We start from the raw sequence: 26,865 nt of genomic DNA, 5'->3' as shown, positions 1-26,865 counted from the left end.
TGTGCTGTTTGGGGAGGGTTTTTTGGAAGGGACATCCTGCGTGACACTGCAGTGCCACTCCTAGATGGGCCCGGTGTTTGTGTCGGCCACTAGGGTCGCTAATCTTACTCACACAGCTACCTCATTGCGCCTCTTTTTTTCTTTGCGTCATGTGCTGTTTGGGGAGGGTTTTTTGGAAGGGCCATCCTGCGTGACACTGCAGTGCCACTCCTAGATGGGCCCGGTGTTTGTGTCGGCCACTAGGGTCGCTAATCTTACTCACACAGCTACCTCATTGCGCCTCTTTTTTTCTTTGCGTCATGTGCTGTTTGGGGAGGGTTTTTTGGAAGGGACATCCTGCGTGACACTGCAGTGCCACTCCTAGATGGGCCCGGTGTTTGTGTCGGCCACTAGGGTCGCTAATCTTACTCACACAGTCAGCTACCTCATTGCGCCTCTTTTTTTCTTTGCGTCATGTGCTGTTTGGGGAGGGTTTTTTGGAAGGGCCATCCTGCGTGACACTGCAGTGCCACTCCTAGATGGGCCCGGTGTTTGTGTCGGCCACTAGGGTCGCTAATCTTACTCACACAGCTACCTCATTGCGCCTCTTTTTTTCTTTGCGTCATGTGCTGTTTGGGGAGGGTTTTTTGGAAGGGCCATCCTGCGTGACACTGCAGTGCCACTCCTAGATGGGCCCGGTGTTTGTGTCGGCCACTAGGGTCGCTAATCTTACTCACACAGCTACCTCATTGCGCCTCTTTTTTTCTTTGCGTCATGTGCTGTTTGGGGAGGGTTTTTTGGAAGGGACATCCTGCGTGACACTGCAGTGCCACTCCTAGATGGGCCCGGTGTTTGTGTCGGCCACTAGGGTCGCTTATCTTACTCACACAGCGACCTCGGTGCAAATTTTAGGACTAAAAATAATATTGTGAGGTGTGAGGTATTCAGAATAGACTGAAAATGAGTGTAAATTATGGTTTTTGAGGTTAATAATACTTTGGGATCAAAATGACCCCCAAATTCTATGATTTAAGCTGTTTTTTAGTGTTTTTGGAAAAAAACACCCGAATCCAAAACACACCCGAATCCGACAAAAAAAATTCGGTGAGGTTTTGCCAAAACGCGTTCGAACCCAAAACACGGCCGCGGAACCGAACCCAAAACCAAAACACAAAACCCGAAAAATTTCAGGCGCTCATCTCTAATTTATAATACAGACAAGGTCAAAATACCGACATTTAAAATGTCGACAGATCAAAAAGTCAACACAAGTTTTTCATTGTTTTTTTGCAATGTATGTTGACATAGGTCGACATGGACACCGTATAGGTGTACCGCGCCCCCTCGCATGGCTTGCTGCACTTGCAATGCTGCGCTCAGCAAACTATTATATTACCCCTCCAGGTCCACTGGGATGGTAAAGTATGAACAAGTCGGTTTCAATGAAAAAATCATGAAAAACTCATGTAGATTTTTTTGACCTGTCGACATTTTTAATGTCGTTATTTGACATTGTCGGTATTTTAAATGTCGGTATTTTGACCATGTCTGGATTTTGACCATCGGTCAATGGTTCCCGGGATTTTGACCATCGGGATTTTGATTGTAGGTAAATTGACCGCATCCCCTATTACTACTACTACTAAAATAATAATAATAATAATAATAATAATAATAATAATAATAATAATCATATAAAAATAACACATACAAAGGAATTTGAAGGTGACTTCCAGTGAATGCATTCTGTGGGCTGCACTCGGTATCATAAGAATGCAGTTTCTCAATTCGGTAGGAATCAGTTATATTCATAAGGCATGGAACTGGCCTTTGGAGATACAGTATGTACCCCATCTGTTTCACCCCTGTCTGTCTACCCCTCCCCTTTAGAATGTAAGCTCTCATGAGCAGGGCCCTCTTCCCTCATGTGCTTATCCTTTGTCTTACTTTAATAATCTTCAACTGCACCAAATCCATCAGTCTTCTGCCACCTGATACTTATTCCAGTGTCATCTGCTGATGTAACTATGTTTATTTACCCTGTACTTGTCCTATACTGTCATCAACTGTAAGTTGCTGTTTTCCTGTTTGATTATTTGTTTATGTACTCTGTAATTGGGCGCTGCGGAACCCTTGTGGCGCCATATAAATAAAGGATAATAATAATAATAATGCATAATGAGATCTTGTCAATCTCAATCATTTTAGTGTATTGCGTCATTGTGTAACTTGCGCCCACTAATAAGTCTCCTGAACAATACTAATTAGCCCACTATAGACCTGAAAAAAACAAAGGAGAAGATCGCTGAAAGTCTGCCATAAATCTCCTTGTGTTCTCGCATTTGTTGCACGTATCGTCATTAATATCATTCACTACTAGGGAAGCCTACATTGGGAAACAGAATTGCTGCTCGATATGGACCATGTGCTACAAATTACACAACACAACATTTGTACCTTGTGTCTCTCAAACTGTTCTGCTGATTAACTAAGTTCTTGCACTGAGATCGGAAACTATTGGAGTAATAGTTGTACCAAATGTATCTTTTTTTCTGAAATGTGAAGTCTGGTTATACACCACTAGATGGCACTCTGACACAAGAATCCAAGGAATATTACTCATAGCTAGCTATTAGAGAAAAGCCATGTACTATTCCAAAGTATGCTAAGCCTTTCGCAAATTAGCCATGCTTGTAATAGATCACATTTCATTACAGATAAGAGACTGGGAACAAAGAGGAATTTTATTGTTTGCTATCATGAACAAATTGTTCAATGTGTTTGTTTTTTGTTTTGCATGTGTTATATTTAGCATCAGAAATGTTTAGTTTTCCTGCTCCGTTTGTTCCAGAAAAACTTCAATTATGTATCATGTTTTTGTAAACTGTTATTCATTATACATTAGTGCTAAAATATTCAGCAGAGCTGTAAATATAAATATATTTACTCACATCATTGTAATTCTATATATCACTATATAATACTATAGCAACATACATCTCTTCACTCATCTCAAAATATCTCCCTACCCGACCTTTCTGTTCTGCACAAGATCTGTGTCCCTCATCTACATGCATTACTTGCTCCCACTTAAAATTACAGGACTTTATCTGGGCTGCGCCCACTCTGTGGAATGCCCTCCCACACACAACAAGACTCACCTCTAGTCTCCAAACCTTTAAACGTTCCCTGAAAACTCACCTCTTCAGGCAAGCAAGTCAAATTCCAGATCCACCCATATAACCTCCCTATCTAATTACATCCCTTCTGTACAGTCCACACGTAACCTCACATATTTTATCTTTCTTCCCTTTCACACCCTCCTGAACCTTGGCCAACATTGCTGGGTGACCAAATCATACAGCCCATTAAGAACCTTTGCAATATGGTGAAACATTATGCAATAGGTAGCATCTATCAATGCCTATTTCCCTATAGATTGTAAGCTTGGGAGCAGGGCCTTCCTACCTCTATGCCTGTCTGTTTTTACCCAGTTTTGTTCTATTACTGTTGTTTCAATTGTAAAGCGCAACGGAATATGCTGCGCTATATAAGAAACTGTTAATAAATAAATAAAATAAATAGCAATAGCTCATTATACCCATATGCAATCTCACAATTAATGAATAGTTTCAATGCTCTGCTGCAAAGTCAACAGGATTTCATCAACAATAAAGAGAGTCTACTACCAGTGAACAAAATCAAATTTCACGCTTTAGTTGGATTATTTTTAAATGTATGCGTTTATGTAATAAAGTATATAAACCCAATATATTAATCCTATATAAAAGGAATAGAGGATCCGTATTTCTACACAATAATTTTTTTTCCAAGAGAAAAAAATACCAGATTTATTATATTTCTTCAAAGTCAATAAAAGAACATTTCATTATAATACTATTGGAATCTCGGTTGAAAGGTAATTTCCTTCAAACCTCATTAAAATCCTTATGGTCGGTTACTGCGATTTACGGGCCTAAATCAGACCTGATCGCAGCAGCAAAATTGTTCTCTAATGGGCAAAACGATGGGCCTAATTCAGACCTGATTGCTCGTTAGCTATTTTTAGCAGTGCAGCGATCAGATAGTTGCCGCCCATAGGGGAGTGTATTTTTGCTGTGCAAGTGTGCGATCGCATGTGCAGCCGAGCAGTACAAAAAGGTTTGTACAGTTTCTGAGTTGCCCAGAACTTACTCAGCCGCTGCGATCACTTCAGCCTGTCCGGGGGCCGGAATTGACGTCAGGAACCCGCCCTGCAAACACTTTGACACGCCTGCGTTTTTCCAAACACTCCCAGGAAACGGTTAGTTGCCACCCACAAACGCCCTCTTCCTGTCAGTCTCCTTGCGAGTGGCCGTGCGAATGGATTCTTCGTTAAACCCATCGCACAGCAACGATCCGCTTTGCATCCGTACGATGCGCCTGCGCATTGTGGTGCATGCACAGTTCTGACCTGATCGCAGCGCAGCGAAAAAAATCTAGCGTGAGATCAGGTCCGAATGACTCCCTATGTGCACTGCAGGTGAGGCAGATGTAACATGTGCAGAGAGAGTTAGATTTGGGTGGGGTGTGTTCAAACTGAAATCTAAATTGCAGTGTAAAAATAAAGCAGCCAGTATTTACCCTGCACAGAAACAATATAACCCACCCAAATCTAACTCTCTCTGCACATGTTACATCTGCCCCACCTGCAGTGCACATGGTTTTGCCCATTAGAGAACAATTTTGCTGCTGCGATCAGGTCTGAATTAGGCTCTACATGCTAACTCCTAGTGCTTGAAACAAGAAATGTCCTGTGTTTCCTGCACGTGAAATGTTCTAGCATATATAATTCTGCCGATTTCTAGAGTTCAATTATTAATATCATATTTTACGTATAGAACAGATGAAGATTTACATATAGGACAGATTTCGCATATGCAGATATATCCTCATACATGTTTTCTGGAGTCACGCCAAACAGCCATTCTTTGAATGCCAGGTCGCATGAGAATTTACTAGCAACAGGCGTTTTTTTTGCCGAAAATACGTCTTAGTTGCTACGCAGTGTGACTAGGACGCACCATTAGATGCTGATTAATGTGATATGTGACACTTATATATTTGTGTGCGGCTGAGTCTCTGAATCTGTACATGAAGTGCTACAATGTAGCAGCCACAGTTCCGTTGTACTCCATATACAGACTCAGTCACACATAATATACAAGTGTCATACAGTATATCAAATTTATCAGCAGAATCTTCGTGTGTGTCCTAGTCACATTGCATTGTGATATTTTGGGCAATAAAAGACGCCCGGCGTTAACGTTGCACGGAACCTGGCGGCTCACTCACGCCAGGTATCTCGCACTGCATGGCGTATTGAGGCTAGAGGTACAGTACCAGTCAAAAGTTTGGACACACTTTCTCATTCAAATGAATGAGAAAGCGTGTCCAAACTTTTGACTGGTACTTGTATGAGAGCGCATCTGTAGGACAGTCTTTGAACCATTAAGGCACGAGGTGCTAAATACTTCAGACACACATGTAATATCTTCATTTGTGTATGTTGTATAATCATTAAGTTACATCCACTATATTTAAAACATCACAAAACGTCTTTGGCAAAATTCTAAACACTGTATCCTCTAGATGGCAGCAAAGACCAGAGAGTTAGCTACTTGGGCTGTGGTCTAAGCTGCTCTGCCTGAGTTAGAAGGAAAATGAAGAAATTTCCTTCTCTGATTTATTTATTTATTAACAGTTTTTTATACAGGTTGAGTATCCCTTATCCAAAATGCTTGGGACCAGAGGTATTTTGGATATCGGATTTTTCCGTATTTTGGAATAATTGCATACCATAATGAGATATCATGGTGATGGGACCTAAATCTAAGCACAGAATGCATGTATGTTTCATATACACCTTATACACACAGCCTGAAGGTAATTTTAGCCAATATTTTTTGTAACTTTGTGCATTGAACAAAGTGTATCTACATTCACACAATTCATTTATGTTTCATATACACCTTAGACACACAGCCTGAAGGTCATTTAATACAATATTTTTAATAACTGTGTGTATTAAACAAAGTTTGTGTACATTGAGCCATCAAAAAACAAAGGTTTCACTATCTCACTCTCACGCAAAAAAGTCCGTATTTCGGAATATTCCGTATTTCGGAATATTTGGATATGGGATACTCAACCTGTATAGCGAATAATAATATAATACTAAGAATGAGGCATGGAATAAATGGGTGGTCTTCTGTATGCCGAATGTCGGGATACCGGCGCATAGTATACCGGCGCCGGAATCCAGACACCCGGCATACCGACAACTATTCTCCCTCGTGGGGGGTCCACGACCCCCCTGGAGGGAGAAGAAAATAGTGTGGCGCGCGTAGCGAGCCCGCAAGGAGCTCCTTTGCGCTCGCCACGCAGTCGGTATGCCGGCGGTCGGGCTCCCGGCGCCGGTATGCTGGTCGCCGGGAGCCCGAGCGCCGGCATACCGTACTACACCCGAATAAATAATTTAACACAACAACATGATCATTTTTTTTATTAACAATGATCTCGGCTTATAAGCACGTTCCATGATAGCATATACTGTCACATTAAATTGTAAATTGCAACCATTACTGACATTTCAACTTGCAATAATTAATATAATTATGAAAACATGTACAGCTTTACCCTGTAGAAACGGTCATATCCTACCTAATAAATTATGGACTATGACTTGCTTTCTTGGTGTTTAAGAATACTAACAATGATTACATTCCCAACCTCTAGATGGCAGTATAGCTACATGGTATTATTTTTAAACACACAATTAAAATGGTGTATTCCAATTTTTTTTTGTACCAACGCAGTTTACCGGAATTAAGTTTTTCTGCTTTTGACATAGCACATTTTTCGAACACTCAACTTTTGTTTCTTGTACTTTATAAGCCTCTGCATGCTCCAGTTATATTGGCAGAGGTACTATTAGCCTTTAGAGGAAAGTAACAGAGAGGGCAGTGACAATATTATGAGAGAGCAGTGACTTTAACACTTTAGTCGTCCAGTCACTTATGCATTAATTCATTAAAAAACCATTTAAAGGAGCATTAACCTCTGACCTGCCCCCCCCTTCCCCATTGCACGTGGGAGTAGAATATGAGAGGTCACTTTGGGTCATTATACTACTTTAGAACCTGTTAGTTTAGAACTTGCAACTTCGTACTTCTCCCAGAAATCCAGGAGTTTCTTGGAAACTATAGGGATGGACATCGGAAACCAATGAATAGCAACCATCGATGTTCCCAGCTCGATGGAAATAGTTTTCCACAGTGAGGATTGCAATGGTGTCAACTGAAAAATCACTGCTACAGGGCTCTATTTGTACAAATGTGACGCAGAACCAAAAATCTTGGTTCCTCATTGTCATGCAGTATATTGCAGCACTAAGGAACATTGTACAGGCCCCTATGTGCCACCCAATGGTGAATAATGTATATAACACATGTAACTGTGATGGGGAAGGTGGCCCCTCTCAGCACTGGGCTTAATAGCAGCTGCACTCCCTGCACCTATGGTAGCTATGCCCTTGTATATAACACATGTATCTGTGACAGGGAAGGAGGCCCCTCTCAATTCTGGGCCCCATAGCAGCTGCACTCCCTGCACCTATGGTAGCTACACCCAGTGGCGGAACTAGCGAGCGGTGGGCCCAGGTGCAACAAAATGCTTTGGGCCCCCCTCTCATCCCGTCCAAGTCTGCCCCCCCAACTCAAAATTAGAGATTCTTTGCATGCTCCCGTATAATATATATATATATATATATATATATATATATATATAACCTGCACAATGACCCGGCACTCCTGCGGTCCCCTCCGCCTGCAAACAGCTGCTCCTGGTGCCCTCCTCGGGGAGAGAATCCTCCTTCATACAGGCAATACAATGAGGCGGCACTCCGGAGACTTTTCAAAAAGCTTTAATGCGGTGATCTACGTTTCGGGGACACAGCCCCTTCGTCAGGATAATTAAATGTGACAATAAACAGTGTTTAAATACCTGTGTAGGAATACTCACGCCCGCCGCCTCCAGCCGCGTCGCCCGGTTTCCGGCCGCGTCCTCCCGGTCCCACCGGAAATGACATCATGCCGGCCCGTCCAGCTGACGCGTTGTGGCTGGGAAGAGAGAAACCATAGCAACACATAAACAAAACATGATCAAAATAATTAATCTGCCTCTTAACAGCCATTGCATTATACTTCAAACAAAACAAAACAGTGAATAAATAAGACGATCTGTTCCACATTAAAAACTATACATATATACATCTTGTGGTAATCAGAGCGATATCAAGACGGATTGTGCTTTTAAGATCAGGATGGCACAACATAGATATGCCATCCGAGAAGCCATAAAAGCAGGTGATAGCGAACAACCAGTAGCTCGTCATTTTGCTAAAAAACAACACAATATGGCCACTCTTCGTTATAAAATCATCGACCAGGTTCCTAAATCTTTAAGGGGTGGAGACAGATCTAGAAAACTCCTACAATTAGAGTCCCGTTGGATCCACACACTTGGCACACTTGCTCCTAAAGGGCTCAATGAAGCCCTTAATTTAAGATGTTTTCTATGAGCAGTGTGCCAGGCAGATAAGGGTGATGCAATAAATACATGCACTGGTAATAACAAATTCTTTTTAAAAATATTGTGGCAGCTAGGTGGATTGATTTTTATCAGCATTTCCTGCAAGACGAAGGCATTGATGCTATGGACTGGCCCGCCCGTTCCCCAGACCTGAATCCAATTGAGCACATCTGGGACATCATGTCTTGCTCCATCCACCAACGCCACGTTGCACCATAGACTGTCCAGGAGATGGCGGATGCTTTAGTCCAGGTCTGGGAGGAGATACCACAGGAGACCATCCGCCACCTCATCAGGAGCTTGCCCAGGCGTTGTAGGGAGGTCATACAGGCACGTGGAGGCCACACACACTACTGAGCCTCATTTTGACTTGTTTTAAGGACATTACATCAAAGTTGGATCAGCCTGTAATGTGTTTTTCCACTTTAACTTTGAGTGTGACTCCAAATCCAGACCTCCATGGGTTAATAAATTTGATTTCCATTGATAATTTTTGTGTGATTTTGTTGTCAGCACATTCAGCTATGTAAAGAACAAAGTATTCAATAAGAATATTTCATTCATTCAGATCTAGGATGTGTTATTTTAGTGTTCCCTTTATTTTTTTGAGCAGTGTGTATATATATATATATATATATATATAGATACAAGATGGTAGCACTCACATCTTCATGATAAGCAAATGCTAGGGTGTCCACTCAAATACCAAGGTATTGAAATTGTAGATAAAGATTCAAAGTCTCCAGACTTTTCAACATACACAACTGTTCATTTATTTGTAATATACTTTACATGGTCAGCAGAATGACAAGATTGTCCTCAAGCGCTTTCGGCCCAGCATGGGCCTTCCTCAGGAGGCACTGCACATCAGTAACAGCTTCAAGCAAAATAGAACAGAGATCCAGACATCCAGCAGTAACGCTGGTCCTGCCTGAATGGCTCTAAATACCCTCATCAATTGAAATTGGCGCCAACAGTGCTATGACGTCATCACTCTGAGACAGATAATTTAACTTACTCTGTTGCCTAACAAACTAGTCACCAGCATTTCAATAAAAAGTCAAATATTTCAATAGTCGCAAGCTTAAAGCAGGTATATTCATGCATGAGTATGAGACAACCAATATTGGGGGTCATTCCGAGTTGTTCGCTCGTTCTTTTTTTCTCGCAACGGAGCGAATAGTCGCTAATGCGCATGCGCAATCTACGCAGTGCGACTGCGCCAAGTAAATTTGCTATGCAGTTAGGAATTTTACTCACGGCATTACGAGGTTTTTTCTTCGTTCTGGTGATCGTAATGTGATTGACAGGAAGTGGGTGTTTCTGGGCGGAAACTGGCCGTTTTATGGGTGTGTGCGAAAAAACGCTACCGTTTCTGGGAAAAACGCGGGAGTGGCTGGAGAAACGGAGGAGTATCTGGGCGAACGCTGGGTGTGTTTGTGACGTCAAACCAGGAACGACAAGCACTGAACTGATCGCACTGGAAGAGTAAGTGTGAAGCTACTCAGAAACTGCTAAGAAGTGTCTTTTCGCAATTTTGCTAATCTTTCGTTCGCAATTTTGATAAGCTAAGATTCACTCCCAGTAGGCGGCGGCTTAGCGTGTGCAATGCTGCTAAAAGCAGCTTGCGAGCGAACAACTCGGAATGAGGGCCATTATGCCAAATTATGGTAATAAGATTGTTTATTACAAACGTTTCATAGATGATGTTTTTATGCTGTGGGACGGTACCGAGCATGAATTTAATTGTATGTTGGAGTATCTGAATAACCTAAATTCCACTGTGCGATTTACGGGACATTCTGATATAAAGTCTATTAACTTTTTGGATTTGACCATTTTCCGCAATGGTGCCAGCCTGGGGACGACTTTATTCAGAAAAGAGACAGATCGTAACACGATCTTACACGCCACGAGTAACCACCTGCCATCTTTGAGATCAAGCCTGCCGATTTCGCAGTTTATGCGGGTTTTGAGGATCAATACAGATCTAATTACCGCTGAAAGGCAGATTGTGGAAATGAAAGCTCGCTTTGTTCAGAGGGGGTACTGGAGAGTGCCCCCTCTGAATCTTTATTTATCTATCTATATATATCTATATATATATATATATATATCTATATCTATATATATATATATATATATATATATATATATATATATATATATATATATATATATATATGACCCTTTGAGAAAGGTGCGCCAGCACCAAAATGGCTGCTGTCAGGGTGGGGGTTGCCATGCCCCAAGCTGCTTATGCCTGTCATCATATGCTAAGTATATCTCTATTACTGCTTCATGAGATGGTGTTGTTATGCTAACTGAAGATAAATCTTTCATGAATTTATTGCTGGTTGTGCTGGTCTTTCCACCATGAGAACCTCTGGGAACTTTTGATGGACTTTTTTCTATGCTATACAGACCTTGCACACCATATTGTGCTGAAGGTGTGTGCGATTTATTACCTGCTTTTTTATATATATATATATATATATATATATATATATATATATATATATATATATATATACATACACATACACACAGTGGTGCAAGTAGGAAAAAAATGCCAGTTGTACTGTGTGCGCGCGCGCAAGGCAAAAAGTGGGTGAGGCCACATGCCACATGGGGCGTGGTCAATGAAAATGGGGCATAATACACATATGACCCAAATAGTGCAGTGCCAGATACACATATACCCGCACAGTGCCAGATACAAATATGCTCCTACGGTGTAAGATACACATATGCCCCCACAGTGCCCGATAAACCCCCCGGTGCTAGGTATGCCCCTATGGTGCCAGATACACATATGCTCCCGCAGAGCCAGATATGCCCCCACATTGCCAGATACACATGCCCCTACAGTGCTAGATATGCCCCACAGTGCCAGATACACATATTCCCCCACAGTGCCAGATATGCCCTCACATTGCCAAAACACATGCCCCTACAGTGCTAGATATGCCCCCACGTTGCCAGATACACATGCCCCCATGGTGCCAGATATGCCCTCATAGTGCCAGATATGTCCTCACAGTGCAAGATATGCCCCCACATTGGCAGATACACATATTCCCCCACATTGCCAGTTACACATGCCCCCACGGTGCCAGATATGCCCTCATAGTACCAGATATGCCCCCACAGTGCTAGATATGCCCCCACAGTGCCAGTTTAGATATTTTTACCTGCGCGTTGCCAGTGGTTTCATGCGCGTCCCCAGCGGTTTTACATGTTGTGTCATGCTTGTTCCCAGGGGTTTTATGCTCTGGGATCCATGCTCGTTGCCTAGGGTAGCTAGGGATGGCCACTGACCATCAATGGATAACCCACCGATGGCCATCCCTAGCATTTGCATTTGCTGGTGGGCACTATCCCACCAGCACTATAATGCTCTCCCCTCCTCCTCCTCCTTGACAGCGTGGGCTTCTCTCCCCCTCCCACCCTCCTCCCCTGTACTGGCTGGCGGAGTTTTCCGGAATGACGCGATTGCGTCATCCACCGGGCCGGCCGAGCAGAGTAAGGTGGAGGAGGAGGGAGGGAGGGGGAGAGAAGCATGCCAGCAAAGAGGTGAAATGCCGCTGGCTTTAAGCCCCTTGACAGCGGTGGGCCCCAGTGCAAGGCACTGCTTGTACAGACGGTAGTTCCGCCACTGGCTACACCCTTGTATATAACACATGTAACTGTGACAGGGAAGGTGGCCCTCTCAGCTCTGGCCCCATAGCAGCTGCACTCCCTGCACCTACGGTAGCTACGCCCTTGTATATAACACATGTAACTGTGACAGGGAAGGTGGCCCCTCTCAGTTCTGGGCCCCATAGCAGCTGTTCTTCCTGCACATATGATACCGACAGCCATTTTCAGATCTCTCCAGAGATGTTCAATCGGATTCAAGTCTGGGCTCTGGCTGGGCCACTCATGGACATTCACAGAGTTGTACTGAAGCCACTCCTTTGATATTTTGGCTGTGTGCTTAGGGTCGTTGTTCTGCTGAAAGATAAACTGTCGCCCCAGTCTGAGGTCAGGAGCGTTCTAGAGCAGCTTTTCATCCAGGATGTCTCTGTAGATTGCTGCATTCATCTTTCCCTCTATCCTGACTAGTCTCCCAGTTCCTGCCACTGAAAAACATCCCCACGTTATGATGCTGCCACCACCATGCTTCACTGTAGGGATGGTATTGGCCTGGTGATGAGCGATGCCTGGTATACTCCAAACATAATGCCTGGCATTCACGCCAAAGATCTCAATCTTTGTCTCATCAGACCAGAGAATTTTGTTTCTCATGGTCTGAGAGTCCTTCAGGTGCATTTTGGCAAACTCCAGGCGGGCTGCCATGTGCTTTTTTACTAAGGACTGGCTTCCATCTGGCCACTCTACCATACAGGCCTGATTGATGGATTGCTGCAGAGATGGTTGTCCTTCTGGAAGGTTCACCTCTCTCTACAGAGGAATGCTGTAGCTCTGGCAGAGTGACCATCGGGTTCTTGGTCACCTCCCTGACTGGGGCTCTTCTCCCCCGATCGCTCAGTTTAGACGGCCGGCCAGCTCTAGGAAGAGTCCTGGTGGTTCAGAACTTCTTCCATTTATGGATGATGGAGGCCAATGTCCTCATTGGGACCTTCAAAGCAGCAGATATTTTTCTGTACCCTTCACCAGATTTATGCCTTGAGACAATCCTGTCTCGGAGATCTACAGACAATTCCTTTGATGCTTGGTTTGTGCTCAGATATGCACTGTCAAGTGTGGGACCTTAGATAGACAGGCGTGTGCCTTTCCAAATCATGTCCAATCAACTGAATTTACCACAGGTGGACTCCAATTAAGCTGTAGGAACATCTCAAGGATGATCAGTGGAAACAGGATGTACCTGAGCTCAATTTTGAGCTTCATGGCAAAGGCTGTGAAATACTTATGTACATATGATTTCTAATAGGCCCTACACACATTATTGAACGAGATAACGTTCATATCTTTGAGTGTGGAGTCACCAGCGATGAACGATGCGCGGCCCCGCACTCGTTTATCGCCGGTGCCCCATCGGCTGTACATGCAGGCCAATATGGACGATCTCGTCCATATTTGCCTGCACTTCAATGGAGCCGAGTGACGGGGGGTGGGGGTGGGGTGGGTGGGGTGGGGGTGGGGTGGGTGGGGTGGGGTGAAGGAACTTCACTCCCCCGTCACTGCCCCCCCTGCCGCCGGGTCGCCTGTCGGCCGTATCCGCCGTCGGGCAGCTCGGCGGTGGATCTATTAATGTGTAGGGCCCTTTAGTTTTTTATTTTTAATCAATTTGCAAAAATCTCAACAAAAACTTTTTTCATGTTGTCATTATGTGGTATTATGGGGGTAATCCCAAGTTGATCGCAGCAGGAAAATTTTTAGCAGTTGGGCAAAACCATGTGCACTGCAGGGGGGGCAGATATAACATTTGCAGAGAGAGTTAGATTTGGGTGGGTGAGTTCAATCTGCAATCTCAATTGCAGTGTAAAAATAAAGCAGCCAGTATTTACCCTGCACAGAAACAAAATAACCCACCCAAATCTAACTCTCTCTGCAAATGTTATATCTGCCCCCCCTGCAGTACACATGGTTTTGCCCAACTGCTAAAAAAATTCCTGCTGCGATCAACTTGGAATTACCCCCTATGTGTAGAATTTTGAGGGGAAAAATGAATTTATTCCATTTTGGAATAAGGCTGTAACATAACAAAATGTGGAAAAAGTGAAGCGCTGTGAATACTTTCCGGATGCACTGTATATCTAAAGATGGGACAGCCCTCTAGCGGAGTATCAGTATACAGATGTGTGCTCATACACTGAACAACTTTCCGATTACGGCGCAAGAGGAATAGTTTGACATATATTTCTTTACATTTTGCATCATAGTCGCATCACAGATGCAGCCAAAAAAAGCCACTCGCAGCTTACCAGAGACACTGGGCTGCAACTTTAATTGCACAGGAATTGGTATAAGACACATACAAAGATGAAGCGCAGAACTTGGCATGAGGAAAAGCTGCGACTGCTGCATTGGAGCCTTTTTAGTTTTACACAGATTCACACTCAGTACAAACAGTAGCGCACGCAGGGGGGGTTTCTGGTAGCACAGAACCCCCCCTGATGGACTGATTTTGCTTTTTAGAGACGGAGACAGCTATGTCTCCGTCTCAAGAAAAGACGCGATCGCGTTCGCGATCGCAGCTGCCGCTGCAGGGAGCTCTTACAAGCAAAGTCTCCCTAGTCCCTACAGCGTCTTTCAGTGAGTGGGAGCTGCTGCTCATACACAGCATCTCCCACATGTCCTCCTCACCAGAGTCGGATTAAGCCCCCCCCCCCCCCCATCCACCCAGTGGCGGAACAACCTTGGGGATTAAAGGGCCCATGGCAGCCACATCCAGTTACCTTCAAGGCATGCATACTCGGCCACGACCCAGTATACTCCCAAGGCCCATGATCGGGGCCCTGCCCAAGCCCCCAGCCGCCACCTCCTTTGCCACGCACTTCCTAAAAGCTGGCTGACTTGCTTGCCTCACAGCACTGCCCCCCAGGCTCAGTGGTTCAATTATCGGGGACCGGAACGCCAGCTAGCCACAGCCCTTTCTGCGCTGCTGCTCAGCGTGCCCATATGTATTGCAACATGCGGCTCCTAGCCGGTGACTGACTGCACGCTGACTGTTCTCCTGCGGTGACCACTGACTGCCTGTCTGTGCGGTCCGCTCTTCCAGCATGAGGCATAACATCAGGGGATCACATATGTAAGTGTTCTTATGTGTTTTATGTGTTTGTATGTGCAGTAGGTATGTGTTTGTGTGTATACTGTATGTAAGTGTGTTTGTATACTGTATATGTATGTGTGCATGTGTATATGTTTGTGTTCTATTTGTGTGTATACGTATGTGTTCTAAGGGTGTGTATGGATGTGTGTGTGGAACCCACCCTTTCCCACCTTCAAATCCTGCGTTTGCCTCTGACAAACATCTGGAAACCCCCCCAGGAAAATCCTGCGTTTTCCCCTGACAAATGTCTCCAGGGGCTGGCTGGGCAGGGGGCAGGGTGCCATCTGCCTCCAGGGCCAGTTCAATGTAAGTGTTCCAGGGACGCCTGACTGCAGAGGTACAGTAGGCAGATGATGCACCAGCAGCTGGGCCGCTTGCTTGAGTCTGCTCCCCAGGCTGAAAGTTGCCAGCCAGTCCCTGAATGTTGCACACCCCAGTGGTCAGTGTTGCCAGACTCGGATTTACGGGTTGTATCTAACTTCCTTCACCTGGTTCTATCAACTACCTCCACTCTAATCCTGGGGTAATTACTCTGAAGCCATCTAAGCAGTTGAGAACCACAACTGCTTTAGTCTGCTCTCTGCTTGTTACCAAATTGTTGTGATACTCTGGCACGGGTATGGGACTCAGGCTAGACAGTGTCTAGGTCGACACCCATTAGGTCGACACATATTGGTCGACAGTGGCTAGGTCGACACTCGAAATATGTCGACACAGCCATTAGGTCGACATGTAAAAAGGTCGACATGAGATTTTCATGGGGTTTTTAGTGTCGTTTTCTTCGTAAAGTGACCGGGAACCCCAATTAGTGCACCGTGTCCCCTCGCATGGCTCGCGAGCTTCGGGCAAGGTGCCTCGCTCCACTACCGCTGCACATGGCACAGGTTACCGTTCCCAATCGTAGTCCACGTGGATCGTAAAGTATGAAAAAGTTCAAATAAAAGAGAAAAAAAAAAGTGAAAAACTCATGTCGACCTTTTTTGCATTTATCCTTAAATATCAGGGCACTCAAATGTTTTCATTTTTAAAACTGATTTATTGTTCTCTGTACTTGCAAAGTGTTTTGGAATATGTTGGCAGTGTATAAGACATGCACTAATCTTTAGAGTTGCGATGATGCAACAAACAAAGCAGCAGAATGACACTTTAATGTTTGCTAATGTCCATTCCTTTTCACAGACACAGAGATCTTCAGCCCTTATGCTGCCAGCTGCGCCTGAGACCTACGTGCTAAGCAGCTGCTATCAGCACTCACATCCAATGAAAACTGTTAATTGATTTGTTTTCCCAGAACCAATGACATTTTGGTACAGTGTTATCATCTAATTTATTATTCTCAGGAAATTATCACATAGGAAGTTTTATTTCTTTCCAGTTTGGACCTTTCCTTCATTTCCAATCATTCTGTGTCAGTACTAGTAGTAGTTTTTTTTTTTTCAGAATATTGCTAATTTGGGAGAGAAGCAAAGAGGGCAGTGGGGGTCATTCCGAGTTGTTCGCTCGCAAGCTGCTTTTAGCAGCTTTGCACACGCTAAGCCGCCGCCTACTGGGAGTGAATCTTAGCTTATCAAAATTGCGAACGAAAGATTAGCAGAATTGCGAATAGACACTTCTTAGCAGTTTCTGAGTAGCTCCAGACTTACTCGGCATCTGTGATCAGTTCAGTCAGTGTCGTTCCTGGTTTGACATCACAAACACACCCAGCGTTCGCCCAGACACTCCTCCGTTTCTCCAGCCACTCCCGCGTTTTTCCCAGAAACGGTAGCGTTTTTTCGCACACACCCATAAAACGGCCAGTTTCCGCCCAGAAACACCCACTTCCTGTCAATCACATTACGATCACCAGAACGAAGAAAAAACCTTGTAATGCCGTGAGTAAAATACCTAACTGCATAGCAAATTTACTTGGCGCAGTCGCACTGCGGACATTGCGCATGCGCATTAGCGACTAATCGCTCTGTTGCGAGAAAAAAATAACGAGCGAACAACTCGGAATGACCCCCAGTATCTTTGGGCCTAATCAGAGGTGGACTATGTGTCATTTTCAGACGCAACTGGCCAATGATTTAAGTCTGCACATGCTCTATGAGTTGCACTGTGCATGCGTTCCGATAGTTATCGCTGGGTGGAGTGTGTCTGCTCTAGTGTCCAATGGTGCGATGGATGTGTGACTTATTGTGCAACTTTTAATGCAAAGCAGCGGATTAGAGCCACAGCCCCTGTACGAATCCCATCGGCTGTAGCATTTGTCTAAAGACACAATCAAGTTGCATAAGAAGATGCAGTTGTGGCTGCAGTGCTCCCCTGTATCTGGAGCGAACCATGTTGCAAAGCGAGGGGTGCAAATACATTATTGTTTTTGCATGCAGGGTAAATACTGTCTGCTTTTGCATGTAGCCCACAAATGCTGGACAGCTTTATACTGTATTTCCCTGGCAATTTAGATGTGAGTTTAGCCACGCCCCTCCCAAATCTAAATCTCTGCACATTTTCCATCTGCCCCACCTGCAGTGCAGCATGATTTTGCGTAAGTGCAATGTCGCTTCTTTTTTGCTTTGATCCCAACTAAGAATCACCCCCATTGTCTTTCATTTGAAACCAAAATCTTCATGTTTTGAACATATTACTTTTAATTATTTATTACTACTACTAAAATGGATCTGGTATATGCCGTGTCACTCCGTCACACCCCACTTAGTCCTGTCTTCTCTGACGGTGGGGGCCGTTAGCGGGGGAGGGTAGGTGCGCGCCGTAGGCTTAGAATGCACATGTCCGTCCTAAACATGCCATTCTCAATTATTATTATATAGGTATTTTATTTTTCAGGTGCCACAAAGTTTCTGCTGCGCTGTCCAAGCAACATATATAGCAACAGTGTAATTTAACAAATCACAAGTGCGATATAGTCTAAATGATCGAGATACATATATAGAATGAGGCATGGAGTGAGGCTAGTGCAAAGCACTATCTTGTAGGGCAAGTGGGGGACACAGGGAGGGAGGCACTTCGATACTCGATGAGCCTGTACACAAGGTGAGGGTGAGCGTACAGTATGTCATTACATGGATTTGGACACAAAAAGCAAAGGACTAAGGGGAGTATTCATCATGAAAAAATTGTGCAATGAGAATTGAATTCTCTTACAATTTTGTCAGTATTCAATATTATCACCTCTGAAAAACTGGGCTTTTGGAGAAGACAGATTTTTTTGGACAGCCACCGATTGTGCAAGTTGACCCACTTAAAAAGATGAGAGAGGTCTGTAATTTCCATCATAGTTACACTTCAACTGTGAGAGACAGAATCTGAAAAAAACAAAACAAAACAGGAAGTCACATTGTATAATTTATAAACAATTTACTTGTATATTCTTGTGGAAAATAAATATTTTTGGACACCTACCAAGCAGCAAGATTTCTGGCTCTCACAGACCTGTTACTTCTTCTTTAAGAAGCTCTTCTATCCTCCACTTGTTACCTGTATGTTTGTACCTGTTTGAACTGGTTATCTGTATAAAAGATACCTGTCCACACCCTCAAACAGTCAGACTGCTACCTCTCCACCATGGCCAAGACCAGAGAGCTGTCTAAGGACACCAGGTACAAAATTGTAGAGCTGCACAAGGCTGGGATGAGCTACTCGACAATAGGCAAGCAGCTTGGTGTGAAGAGATCAACTGTTGGCACAATTATTAAAAAATGGAAGAAATACAAGATCACTGACAATCTCCCTCGACCTGGGGCTCCATGCAAGATCTCACCTTGTGGGGTATCAATGACCTTGAGAACGGTGAGGAATCAGCCAAGAACTACACGGGGGGTCCTAGTCAATGATCACAAGAGAGCTGGGACCACAGTCACAAAGGTTACCATTAGTAAAACACTATGTCGTCATGGATTGAAATCCTGCAGCACCCGAAAGGTCCCGCTGCTTAAGCCAGCACATGTCCAGGCCCGTCTAAAGTTTGCCAGTGACCATCTGGATGATCCAGAGGAGGATTGGGAGAATGTAATGTGGTCAGATGAGAGCAAAATTTAACTTTTTTGTATAAACTCCGTTCGCCATGTTTGGAGAGAGAAGAATGATGAATGGCATCCCAAGAACACCATACCCACTGTGAAGCATGGGGGTGGAAACATCATGCTTAAGCCAGCACATGTCCAGGCCCGTCTAAAGTTTGCCAGTGACCATCTGGATGATCCAGAGGAGGATTGGGAGAATGTAATTTGGTCAGATGAGAGCAAAATGTAACTTTTTGGTATAAACTCCGTTCGCCATGTTTGGAGAGAGAAGAATGATGAATGGCATCCCAAGAACACCATACCCACTGTGAAACATGGGGGTGGAAACATCATGCTTTGGGGCTGCTTTTCTGCAAAGGGGACAGGACGACTGATCCGTATTAAGGAGAGGATGAATGGGGCCATGTATCGTGAGATTTTGGGCAAAAACCTCCTTCACTAAGTAAGAGCATTGAAGATGGAACGTGGCTGGGTCTTCCAGCATGACAATGAACCCAAACACACCACCCGGGCAACTAAGGAGTGGCTCCGTAAGAAGCATTTCAAGGTCCTGGAGTTGCCTAGCCAGTCTCCAGACCTCAACCCAACAGAAAATCTGTGGAGGTAGTTGAAAGTCCATGTTGCCCGGCGACAGCCCCAAAACATGACAGATCTAGAGAAGATCTGCATGGAAGAGTGGTCCAAAATACCTGCTACAGTGTGTGCAAACCTGGTCAAGAACTACAGGAAACCTTTGACCTCTGTAATTGCCAACCGAGGTTATATTACAAAGTATTGAGTTAAACTTTTTGATTGTCCAAATATTTATTTTCCACAAGAATATACAAATAAATTGTATAAAAATCATACAATGTGATTTCCTATTTTTTTTTTTTCCAGATTGTGTCTCTCACAGTTGAAGTGTACCTGTGATGGAAATTACAGACCTCTCTTATCTTTTTAAGTGGGTCAACTTGCACAATTGGTGGCTGTCCAAATACTTGTTTGCCCCACTGTGTATATATATATATATATATATATATATATATATATATATATATACATATATGTAATATTCACTATATAGCCGCAGTGCCATAATAGTTCGATGCACCCCACAGCACGTGGTCACAGGATCACAAGACCTTGACAATCACCTAGCAACCTGGAGAGAACTATTCCAAAACTTGTCTCCTCTTTGCAGCACATGTGATGCCATGAAGTGCTCTGGTATGGCACTGTGTTGTATATCTACCCATGTAGAATTTACTCTCTGGAGTCCCGCAGCAGTGGTGCTGAATAAATCAAGGGGAAAATGGTGGGGTGGGCATTTCCCAGAGATTTGTGCACGTGCAGTAGAAAAATCACCAGGAACATGGCGCCTCCACCATGTTTCCGGAGACCTGTGCATGCACAGTAGACTGGCACGGTGCCTGAATCTACTCTCCCCGTGAAAGAGGAGGGAGCCCTCACAGTGGCCGCTTCCTCTCTTAAGCTACCCCTCTCCACATTACTGGACTCCTGTGTTCAGTAGCGGATCTTGCCACGGGCAAGCAGGACTTTTGCCCGGGGCGCCGCCTTCCGGAGGGCGCTGGCGCCATCCGGAGGGCGCCGCACGTGGCAAGATCCGCCACTGCTGCCCGCTGTGTCCCCTGTCCGCCTCAAATGCCCGCTGCCCGCTGCCGTCCCCTGTGAAGGGAACTAGACGCTATGCGTCTAGTTTCCCTTCGTGGAGAGTAACTTTGCTGAGCGGTGCGCGATGACGTCATCGCGCACCGCACAGCAAAGGTCCTCTCCACGAAGGGAACTAGACGCATAGCGTCTAGTTTCCCTTCGTGGAGAGGACCTTTTACTGTGCGGTGCGCGATGACGTCATCGCGCATCGCTCAGCAATCAAGCGGCGCTAGAATGTACAGGGGGCGTAACTGACCACGCCCCCTGTATTAGACCACGCCCCCTTTCCTGCCCGGGGCGCTATGCGCCCTTGAACCGGCCCTGCCTGTGTTACAGGTGGGGCTCTAAGAAGTTTTTAAGTTCTTTGTTTACCTTGTGATCCATCTGTCATTTGTGTGTTCTCAGTAAATAGGCGTAAAAACATGGCCACTTTTGTAATATAGAAAGGTCCCTAGGACATGTACAACTATCTACTTCCAGCATGAATAAAGATGTCACAGAGAAGTAATCACCCACCCAGTATTCTCAGTTACTGTAATCTGTCATGTAAATACTTCCCCCCCGGCTTCTGGCTCACTGCGGAGACTCAATACCTTGACTTGCAGTATAATCACTGCAACAATTCAATTATGCATTGATTTCCCAAAGTCCTGGCATGTCTGTCAGCAGGTTACTCTTTAATGGGGAGAGAACACCCTGCAGGTAATTGAAGCATTAATCACACTGTATTCAAAATTCAGACATTTCTAAGAAACCATTTAAGGAAAGAAATGATTCATTGTGTTATTGTGATCAGATTGTGTAATAGCTCAGTATTACATGCATTAATAGGAGTTTCCTGAGGTTATTAAAGGAAAGATGTTAAAAGATGTGAAAGTTATCTGTGGCATACATATTTTGTACTATTGCAGCTTACCATATTCCACAGATTTCTACAGCTGTCTTCCGGGATAGGAGGTCCAAGAGGGAGGAATGTGGTGCATCATAGGGGTCTATTCAATTACCACACTGCAGTATTCAATTTGCGGGCATTTCCGACAGGATTTTGCCCATTTTCGACAATGCCGATCTGATTTTTTTTAAAGGCTGATCGGCATTTTGGAAATGGGCTAAAAACCTGTCAGAAACGCCCGCAAATCCAACAAAATACGTGGATCCGCGACTAATCCTATAGATTATAAGCTTGCGAGCTGGGCCTTCCTACCTTTATGACAGTCTGTTTTTACCCAGTTTTCTTCTATTACTGTTGTTCTAATTGTAAAGCGCAACAGAATATGCTGCGCTATATAAGAAACTGTAAATAAATAAATAAATCTGCCAATCCACGTGTTTTCCGACAAGTCGGAATTCCTGACTTGTCGGTAAAACGGCACTGGACTTGAATAGGTCGAATACAGATACGACCTAAAAAAGTTGAAAGGTGCAGTTTTTCCGACAAGTCGGGAATTCAGACAATAATTGAATAGACCCCATAGTGTCCCTGCCCCCACTGTGCACTACCATGTGGGGAATCCATCATGATGTGATTTACTGTGAAACGTATCATCAAGCCCGCAGACTGCCCCTACCAAAGGGAAGTGGGCAAAATACTGGGGGCCGGTCTACTCTCTGTATATGCCCAGAAGGGTCAACTTCTGTAGTCCCATTATCTTCTCTTCGAACAATATCTTTCAAATTAAGAAACAAACAAACAATAGAATGTTCTTTATTCAAAGCAGCAACAATGAAAGTGAGACGCAATTACAGGAAATAATAGGAGGGGTGTGCAATAACTTTCCGGAGGCACAATTTTTTTTTTATTTACAAAGTGAACATCATATTTTTTCAAAGTATTCACCAGAGGAGGCTCAAACCACTTTGCAGCTGGACCAGCCTGAAGCAGGTATGTCTTCTACATGTGGATGAAGGTCTCCACTGCAGCTTCCGGTGACTCAAAACAATTCCCACTCCCACGAATCTTGCACTTGATTTATGGGAACACAGAGAAGAAGTCGCAGTGGGCCAGGTGTGGACTATACGGTGGATAACCAAGCTCCTGGTTGTGTTCATAGGCTGGAAATCCACCACTTTTGCTCACTTGTGGGCACGTACATTGTGGGGATGGAGAAGGGCACAACAAGTGGCAGTTCTTGGACAGCACCTGGAAATGGCTTCCAGCACTTGCGGCAGGCATTGGTTGGCGTGCCAGTCCCCAGTGACTGTGTGCCGCTGCACAAGTGGTATAGTAGACACATGATGTCTTGGACAAAAAAATAGCCACCATCTGCTTGGTCATGCTGCGCTCACTTTGGAACTTCTGAAGGGGCGCACATCCAACTGGGATCCATTGGGTTGGCTGTTGTTTGGTTTCGGTGTCGAAACTGTAGATCCAGCACTCATCGTCACTGATGATCTCCCAGACAGAGTTTCAGTGACCGCCATCAAACCTGGCCAGCATGTTTACCCCAGCCTCATTTGGCTCTCAAATCAGCTGATGGGCACCCAGAAATTTAGATTTGGGAGGGACATGTCCAAACTCAACTCTTTTAATTGCAGTGAATAAAAATAATGCTGCCCAGTATTTGTGGGCTACATGCAAAAGCAGTCCGTATTTACCCTGCATGCTAACATAGATAGAAGCATTTGCAGTTTGCCTCCCTTGCACTGTTTATCCAGGTGCAGAGCTACTTTTGTTTGCTTTACTCCCAACTCATAATCAGCACCAGTGTCTGAGAGATGATTAATTTACAATTTATGCTGTAGGATAATATTGTGCCATTGTTTGATGGAGTTTCAGTGGGAATACCTTATCTATTTGGGGATGCAGTTAATTTGCCTACTGTCGGGATCGATGCCGGAATCCCGACAACCAGGGAAATGCCGGCGGTCAGAATACCGACCGGGGTCCCGTATTCCCACTCTAGTGGTGGACCACACCACCACTTGATGGGGAATATAATAGTGTGGCGAGCCACGGGCCCAAAGCGTGGCGAGTGCAGAGAGCCCACTAGGGGACTCTCTGTGCTCACCATCAGGATTCTGCCTGTCGGAATTCCGGAGTTGGTCTCCTGACTGCCGGGATCCCGACCGCCAGTATATCATACTTAGAATGGATATAGAACAGTAGGATTGTGGTTGGAAAGAATCTAGGCCCGGTATTTTGTTTCAGGTCTAAGAAACAGTAAGCCTGATTGCAGACACGTGTCAGCTTGTTTTTAAAGATACTAGACAGAAGGGACAGGGCTCCTGATGGTGAACTAGTCGCCCAGTTGATAGGCTAGGGGGTGGTTATTGTTAGGCATCATGGATCTCAGTGGTCTCTGGAGACTTTACACCTCTTTCTGCAAAGATCTGCTGTGATCTGTTATGTGACCTGTGACTTGCTGGTAACTACTGATGTTAAGCTGTGAACTGCCTGTCTGTGGAAAAGCTATGGAAAAATTAACATTTTGTTTGGAACTTTAACCCGATGTATGTGATCCTTGTCTCAGTACATTGCACATGTATAGAAGCCTTGTGCTAATGCCAGTTTCCATAGGGCTACTGTGGGGATCTGTGCGGTTATAGGGGAGACTCTGCCCAACAACTAATTTTCCCTATACAGACAGAACTGCTATGATTCGTATCTGCACTTGTTCCAGCACCATGCTAGATGCCAGAGATCCATCTGACACAGGCTTCCCTTCTCCATACACGATACTCAGTAGCAGGGCCGGCTCTAGGCATGTTCGAATAGAGCGGCCGCGCAGGGCGCCACCCTTAAGGGGCGCCGCGCGCTGGCGCCGCCATATTCGAACATGGAGCCGGCCCTGTGCACTGCAGCATCGTGTGTGACTTGAGTGCACTATACGCGCTGAGCGGCGCCGGTGTCTAACGTCAGACGCCGGCGCCACGCAGCGCGCACAGCGCACTCAAGAGGCTTCCTGGCTGCCCACCCACACCCGGACCTGCACTGCACCCGCCCGCACGCCCGCACCCCCGCACAGCAGTACTCCTCCCCCTTCAACGCCGCAGGTATTTGGGGGGGGGGGGGGGGGGGGGTGAGTGAATTTATGGCACTGTGGGGGCATTTATCTTGCACTGTGGGGACTTTTATCTGGCACTGTGGGAACATTTATCTGGCACTGTGGGGGCATTTATCTGGCACTGGGGGCGCACTATGGGGGCATTTATCTGGCACTGGGGGCATTTATCTGGCACTGTGGGGACATTTATCTGGCACTGTGGGGGCATTTATCTGGCACTGGGGGCATTTATCTGGCACTGTGGGGGCATTTATCTGGCACTGTGGGGGCATTTATCTGGCACTGTGGGGACATTTATCTGGCACTGTGGGGACATTTATCTGGCACTGGGGGCATTTATCTGGCACTGTGGGGGCATTTATCTGGCACTGGGGGCATTTATCTGGCACTGTGGGGGCATTTATCTGGCACTGTGGGGACATTTATCTGGCACTGGGGGCATTTATCTGGCACTGTGGGGACATTTATCTGGCACTGTGGGGGCATTTATCTGGCACTGTGGGGGCATTTATCTGGCACTGGGGGCATTTATGTAGCACTGTGGGGTCATATCTGGCACTGTGGGGGCATTTATGTAGCGCTGTGGGGGCATTTATCTGGCACTGTGGGGGCATTTATCTGGCACTGTGGGCATTTATCTGGCACTGTGGGGACATTTATCTGGCACTGTGGGGGCATTTATCTGGCACTGTGCGGGCATTTATCTGGCACTGGGGGCATTTATGTAGCACTGTGGGGTCATATCTGGCACTGTGGGGGCATTTATGTAGCGCTGTGGGGGCATTTATCTGGCACTGTGGGGGCATTTATCTGGCACTGTGGGGGCTTTTCTGTATCTACATATCTGGCACTGTGTGGCAATTTATGTATCTGGCATCCTGGGGGGCATGTCATGTGTTGCTGGCACTGCTGGGGGGCATGTCATGTGTAGCTGACACGGCTGGGGAGCATATCATGTAGTGTTCCCGCTAGGCGTCTGTGGCTAGGCAATGTGTCTAACGTGCTCTGCCTGGCGCAAAGTGTCTAACGTGCTCTGCCTGGCGCAAAGTGTCTAACGTGCTCTGCCTGGCGCAAAGTGTCTAACGTGCTCTGCCTGGCGCAAAGTGTCTAACGTGCTCTGCCTGGCGCAAAGTGTCTAACGTGCTCTGCCTGGCGCAAAGTGTCTAGGAGGTTCTACCTGGTGCAGTGTGTAACTGCACTACTGTGTGGTGTAAAGCGAATTGCCACTATTATGTGGCCACGCACCTTCCCCACGAAGCAACGCCCCTAAATTTTTGCTGCGCGCCTTCGGCGCGCACTGTCCATGCTTTGCCATGCAGGTAGATGAGCAACAAGCATTACAGTATGTACATCATTTTGCCCTCCTAACTTAAAAATGTGCCCTCCCTGCCCTAAAAAGTGAACACTATCGTGTAGCTGGCACTGCTGGGGGGCATATTGTGTGTAGCTGGCACTGCTGGGGGGCATATCATGTCTATCTGGCACTGCACATTGTGTATCTGGCACTATACTGGAGACATTATGTGTATCTGACACTATACTGGAGACATTGTGTGTAAGGAACACTACTGTGGCTGTTATGTGTAAGGCTGCTAATTGTGTGCGTAGAGGGGGTGTGAAAACATATTTATTTATAGTCTAATAATATGACGTTATGAGGCCACGCCCACTTTCCAATGGGCCACGCCCACTTTCCCTGGAGCGCGCGCCTTCGGCGCGCGCATGTGGGGGGGCGCTTTTACATGTTTTCACTCAGGGTGCTAGTAGGCCTGGAGCCGGCCCTGCTCAGTAGTAT

The 26,865-nt window shown here is 45.4% G+C and overlaps 1 long non-coding RNA gene across 2 annotated transcripts in view; it reads left to right on the top strand.

Moving 5' to 3' along the window:
• Positions 1 to 26,865, top strand: part of LOC135050173 (uncharacterized) — a 386,553-nt gene that overhangs the window by 10,412 nt on the left and 349,276 nt on the right. The window lies entirely within an intron of this gene.

This window comes from Pseudophryne corroboree, chromosome 2 (genome assembly GCF_028390025.1).
Source record: "Pseudophryne corroboree isolate aPseCor3 chromosome 2, aPseCor3.hap2, whole genome shotgun sequence".
NCBI classification, from domain to species: domain Eukaryota; kingdom Metazoa; phylum Chordata; class Amphibia; order Anura; family Myobatrachidae; genus Pseudophryne; species Pseudophryne corroboree.
The sequence above is the reverse complement of the archived record's forward strand: the minus strand, read 5'-3'. Positions and strand labels throughout refer to the sequence as shown.